Source organism: Octopus bimaculoides, chromosome 5 (genome assembly GCF_001194135.2).
Source record: "Octopus bimaculoides isolate UCB-OBI-ISO-001 chromosome 5, ASM119413v2, whole genome shotgun sequence".
NCBI lineage: Eukaryota > Metazoa > Mollusca > Cephalopoda > Octopoda > Octopodidae > Octopus > Octopus bimaculoides.
Genome location: NC_068985.1, coordinates 27,746,461 through 27,752,724, shown reverse-complemented (window position 1 = coordinate 27,752,724; position 6,264 = coordinate 27,746,461). Strand labels below are relative to the sequence as shown.

Here is a 6,264-nt window from a genome sequence, read left to right as displayed (position 1 = left end):
TGGAGTCGAAAATAAGAAATGGAGTCGAAAATAAGAAATGGAGTCGAAAATAAGAAATGGAGCCTTTAACGCAGTTCAGTGTGTGCCCTTCATAGCCACAGCCACACGATTGAAATTTTCAATAGCATGAAAAGATGAGGCATTACGGTAGAAGGAAGGAAGGAACGAACGAACGAACGAACGAACGAACGAACGAACGAAGGGAGAAAGAAAGAAAGAAAGAAAGAAAAAAAGAAAGAAAGAAAAATGAGATAGAAAGAACGAAAGAACGAAAAAAAGAAAGAAAGAAAAGGCACAGAAAGGAAAAGGGTAAAAGCGGAAAAGAGAAAGAAGGAAAGAAAGAAAGACGTTTAAAGAGATAAGAACGAGAAAAAAGTGAGATAGAAAGGAAAGGAAGAAGAAAGAAAGAAAGAAAGAAAGAAAGAAAGAAAGAAAGAAAGAAAGAAAGACAAAAAAAGAAAGGCAAAAGATAGAAAGAAAGAAAGAAAGAAAGAAGGAAAGAAAGAAAGAAAGAAAGAAAGAAAGAAAGAAAGAAAGAAAGAAAGAAAGGCAAAAAAGAAATAAAGGAAGGAAGAAAGAAAGAAAGGCAAAAGAAAGAAAGAAAGCAAGAAAGAAAGAGAGAACGAATAAAAGAAAGAAAGAAAGAAAGAAAGAAAGAAAGAAAGAAAGAAAGAAACGACAGTAAAAAAAAACAGAAAGCAGGGAAGCAGGAAAGCGGACAAGACAAGAATGTAAGAAAAAAAAGAAAGAAAACGAGAAGGAAATGCAAAACACGGAATGAAGTTAGTCGAAAGAGCCATATAGAAGAGCAGGAGTAAAAAAGAGGCAAGGAATGCTGGATATGCTAGGAACAGCAATCAGGTCTCCCTCAAATGACACCTTAGCTTCAAGAACGAAACGAAAGTGTGGTTGGATAATGTGTTCCCGAGTTTCCATAGAAATGGTAAAAGCGGAATGGACATGACTAGAATCCGTTTGATCATGTCTGCTTGATCGGAACTGATTTATTGTCAAGCAACAACAACAATAGCAAAGATTACAGTTTTTGATGACGGACAAGAGGAATGGAGGCTTCTCCTACGTATCGTCCAACTAAATTTCCTACTTTTGAAATTCATGTTTGAGTGTTCGGCACACATTTTTTATATTTTATACAGTGTTAAGTCGAAACAGCGTGGCTCAGTATGACAGAGCTAGACTTTTGAACTACAGTTATAGGCCAAAAAAAGCGAATGAGAGGAGAAGAGAGAGAGTGTGGGAGAGGAGGAGAGAGAGCGAGAGAGGCAGAGAAAAATACAGGGTGTCCACAAAGTCTGGGTACATGGAGTAAATAAAATCATAACATAAACAATTAAATATAAGAAATAATAATTTCTTAAAGTATGTGTTAATCCCCATGTACCCAGACTTTGTGGACACCCTGTAGACTGAGAGAAAGAGAGAGCGAAAGAAAAGAAGAGAAATAAGGAAGAATCAATACCAGTAGAGGAATATCATTTATCATCCAACCGGGCTACATTTTAACTGAGTGCATAACCGCTCATCAGGTAGTTCAGAGAGCCTGAGGATCGGTTTCGTAAACCTTTGCGTGATAGTTTGCGAAGTTGATGATCGTGTGCTATTTCTTTTAATTTGTTTGGCACCTATGTGCTCACGTGTGCGTGTTTGTGTAGGGGGTGCTAGCGCGCGTAAGTGTATAAATGTGTGCATTTGTGTGCGTGTATGCGTGTTTATAGTAACAAGGTGCTAAATGAACGATGTTTTTTTATATATTACACAAATCTGTGCTATAGTTTTGGGGGGCAGCAGGGGCAGTTGCTCCGCAAGAAGTTCGATCTTGCATTTCAGTTCGAAGTGGCTTCATTGCTACAACAAGCATTGACTTGAAAATTAAAATGCTTCTCGAAGATTTGACCGCACTTTTAACAACACCATGTATGACCTTATGTTGACAAGTAGAACGCTTTCATTTGCAATCTTGTTGCAACTAATCTGAATGTGTAACATATCAGAATGTGTATTTCTGGTCTTCAATTAAGTTCAAACCAAATTCCAGTTGCCCTTCGCTATTTTGACCCGTTTTGTTGTTTAGAAGTAACTCAATATATCTCCAAACTCCCTTCTTCCAAGATGCTCCTTAAACTGCAACGGTATTATTACTTTCCCGGTAATCCTGGAGGAATAAGTTCAGACAGACAGCATTCGCATTTGGTCAGTAGCTGTTGGCCATGTGAGCAGTTTTCTTTGTTTGTTCATTTTTTGCTTTTGTGTGTGTGTTTTGTCTTTTAGTATCACTTATTTCTGCCAATGCCAGTCATCAGTATATTTACTCCTGTTTACGCGTATCAGAGCAAAACTTCAAGCATTTCATTTTTATTATCTCCAAACATTGAGTGCTTGCTAACAAAGATCAATGAGATGGTCAAATTTCAATCTCTCTCTTTTTTCTTTTTTTTTTTTTTTGCATCAGAAACTATCAATCAATTCACTTCCTATCCTGCTGTAGCCAAAAATTCTTTTTCTTTTATATATATATTTTTTTTTTTTGGTCCCTTCTAGCCACACTGTATTCAGGTTAAACTCCTTTTTTTTCTCTAAGAAGAATCTTAAGCTCCTGAAAATGAGTCAATGTCATTTTTATTGACTGTTCTCTCTTATTCTCTCTCTCCCTTATTCTCTTTCTCACTCTCTCTCTCTCATATCTCTGTAGACTGGTAATTGATTTTCACTGAAAATTCTTAAGGCCTTTCTTTTTTTAGAGACTCTCATCTGTTATCAGCGTTTGTCACTGACGCCCTCAAATTCCTGTTTGCCTGTATCAGAGCGAAACTTCAAGCGTTTCGTTTTTATGATCTCCAAACATCATTTCTATTTATTTTTCAATTTTTGTAGCAGAGAAGCGTAATTATTTGCCTATGTACATGCAGTATCGCCACATAAATGCTAGTCTTCCATAGATCAATAATGGCAGGCAACTTTTTTAATGTTCTGGCTTTGTATAGTGTCCTCATGATACTGCTTAGCAGTTGTGAAAAGCGCATATAAATAGGAATATGTTCGCCAAATTTAAGTGACATGAGTCTTTTATAAATATTTCGTATCTGTATCATAAATCATTATCGACATCAACTCACTGCGTCTCTTATCAATGCTGACCAAGTAAAGCTTACCTTGTAACTGGTGTGTCAAAACAAAAATCTTCTCTTGAAGTATTTCATTAAGAATAAATTACAATTACTTACAATTCTTCCCACCTCGTAGTAATATACTTACTATCGTGGTTGCTACTATAGTCACTGGCAGTTGGATTTGAAACATCAGGCTTACTGCAAAGAAGCATAGCAGAAATTAGAATCAGGTTTGTTGTCACACGTAGGGTCCGCATGAGGATTCCAGGAATTACTTCACCTACTGTCATTTCTGTACTCTTCATATTTTGGAGTGTAGAACTACAATCATCAACGCTTTTCTTATGTTCAGCAAATGTTGCTTGTTAGCGTAAAAGTTTTCTCATGAAATAATTCAACTCTGAGTGAAGTTCGTCCCAGTAGACTGTCATTCAATTCATATAGCTGAGGGAACTTTTTGCCATTTTATAGCAATTATATAAGTCATTATCGAGTTCTACTCTAAGAAAATGTGTTTTCTAGTTTCAGTTTCTTCTATAATTACAATAAATAAGATTCTATTTACCTTTTACAATACCGGTATTTCTTCTGTCCTCCGGTGTCGCTGTTGTCGTGTCCAGCCTGTTGCTTGTAACGCATCTCTGCAAGGTGATTGCAAGTTCCAGACATGTATCACTACAACGTTGAATAAAAGGTTGATTTAGCAAATGTCTTCAGAAGAATAAGCAGTTATTTAGTAAAGCTGGTAGTCGTACCATTATTGTTTGAGAATAGATTTTGTCGAAAAGTCAATGAATACTCTCTTACGCTAAAGTTTGCGTCTGTTCACGCCGGGTGTCTACCTATGAACCTATGTATGTATCCATGTCTGTCCGTATACATACATACACGCATACACACACACACACACATATATATATATATATGTATGTATACATGTAAGTGTATAGGGGAGGGTACGTGTGGGGGTTTTACGTACGTTAGTAAGTACGTATGTCTACGAATTTGTATGTATAGATGGATGGATATATATGTAGGAGTATATGTATGAATGTTAGATTGACTGCACAATTGATAGACTGTTGAACAAAAGAGCTTTAGATTCTGAGTTCAAATTCCTTCCAAGTTCGTTCGCATTACATCCCACTAAGGTCAGTAAAATAAGTACTGAAATGGTTGGAATCTTCTATACTAGAAGGAAGTACTTCAACACAGGCACGGTAAAATAATTTTACCCTAAAAATAAAAACGTGTGTGTGTGTGTGTGTGTGTGTGTGTGTGTGTGTGTGTGTGTGTGTGTGTGTGTGTGTGTGTGTGCGTGTGTGTAGATGTTAATAGCTGAGCTTGTTAAGACACATCTATGTACATTTGCAGAAGAATTTTCTCAATCTCCAATTGCAATTCTGTGGCATATGGCTTCAAAGTCGAGACAGAGAAAAATGTGTGCAAGCTCTCTGCTGCATACACGTTGCTTGTGAAAATCCAAAACAAAGAGCCTCTACTTGAAATAGCAGCCAAGTCTCTATCAAAGAAAGGACATTCAGCATAACGTATTCTTGGATATAGCGTATCTGAGTAAGATGATGGAATAGTTACAGCAGGAGAATATTGGCAGAAAAGTCTTCTCGACTATCCAATAGAGATTCATGCTTATACCTCATATACACGCTCACACATACATATAAGCATATAAGCATACTTATATTCATACATACGTATGCACATTCATACATACACTTATACATACACGCGTACCATATAAAACAGATCCAAAGTGCTTAGTGAAATTGTCGTGATAAATGGAGAATCCAACGTTTCGGACAAAGTCCTTCTTCGGGGAAAAGGTGACAGAAAGGAAATAAAAGAAAAATAGCAATGTTTTATATCATCTATGTTTGAGGGACTAACTGCAGAAGATGGGAAACGCAAGTCAACGTGAGCTTGCATACATAATCAGAAAGTATCAGAAGTGAGAAATTGGATACAGGAAGGAGAAAGGAAGAGATATGCATAGTGATCACGGCTGTGTTGATTTTCGTGTAGAAACACATAATCATTTCGTTGTATTTAACCACACATGCGCGTCAACGGTGGTACTCGAGCACTTTGGAAAATGAATAAAAAGGGGATAAATAAAACATCATTAAAGTATTTGTGACGATTGTGCTGTAAATATATGACGTAAGGCACGTCCAGATTTCCGTTATTGTTACAATGTTTATACATTATTTCGTGGGTAAGCGGTGTTGTCGATTAGAATGATGTTAAGACTGTAAAAAGAAACTGAATAAATACTACAATATTAGGCAATATTCATCATACTAGCGTATTACCCGTCCTATGACGAATAACTTAAAAAGCATACTTTTGCTACTCTGTTTTATATCAAGTAATATGGCTTACATACATTAACTATCGTTTAACTCTTATCAAATTTGTCGTTCACTTAGCCTCTTTTTCCTTTCCCATACTGGCTCTGTTACTTTTCTCGCTTACTTTCTTCAATTTTGCATTTCATAAAACAATAAATTGACAAAATCTTTATATATATCAAGTGTATATAAAATCTTTATATACACTTGAGTAACGTTCATTTCTCTCGATAATATATTCCAAGCATTGTAAATATGATGTGCTTGCTTAGAGATGGTATATAAGTTGTTTAGATTGATTTAATTTTTAACAAAACAATAATTCCTTTTAGCTGGAAAGGAAAAGCAAATTCTGAAGAAAAACAGTGTTTACTGACGTTATATTTTCGTATTCAGTATTCGGCAATTGAAAGATTTTACATAACAATATCTCGTCTGCTCTTAAATCACGTGATATTCCTCTCTCCCTCTCTCACACTCTCACTCTCTCTCTCTCTCTCACTCTCTCTTTCTCACTCTCTTTCTCTCTCTCTCTCTCTGTAACGATCTTTAACTCATTTGCCCACCAATTACTGATCCAGCATGTTATATCTCTCTCCCTGTCTCTCTCTCTCACTTCCTCTTTTTCTCTTTCACCATTTCTCTCTTTTTGTGTGTCTGTGTGCGTCTCTCACTTTTAATTTTCTCTCCTTCTCCTTATACGATTTAATGCGAGGAGAAATCATTCAACCAGCCAACCAACCAACGTTTATATATATATATAT

At 36.1% G+C, this 6,264-nt stretch overlaps 1 protein-coding gene and 1 long non-coding RNA gene across 4 annotated transcripts in view; one reads left to right on the top strand and one right to left on the bottom strand.

Moving 5' to 3' along the window:
* Positions 1–6,264, top strand: part of LOC106877962 (uncharacterized) — a 433,893-nt gene that overhangs the window by 325,679 nt on the left and 101,950 nt on the right. The gene's annotated exons all lie outside the window — the stretch shown is intronic.
* The window catches only part of LOC128247903 (uncharacterized), a 70,848-nt gene continuing 67,719 nt past the window's right edge, over positions 3,136–6,264 (bottom strand). Inside the window, exons 2-3 of the long non-coding RNA XR_008264221.1 lie at positions 3,694–3,803; positions 3,136–3,326 (exon numbers count right to left, since the gene is read on the bottom strand). This is a non-coding gene — a long non-coding RNA (uncharacterized LOC128247903). The remainder of the gene's footprint in view (positions 3,327–3,693; positions 3,804–6,264) is intronic.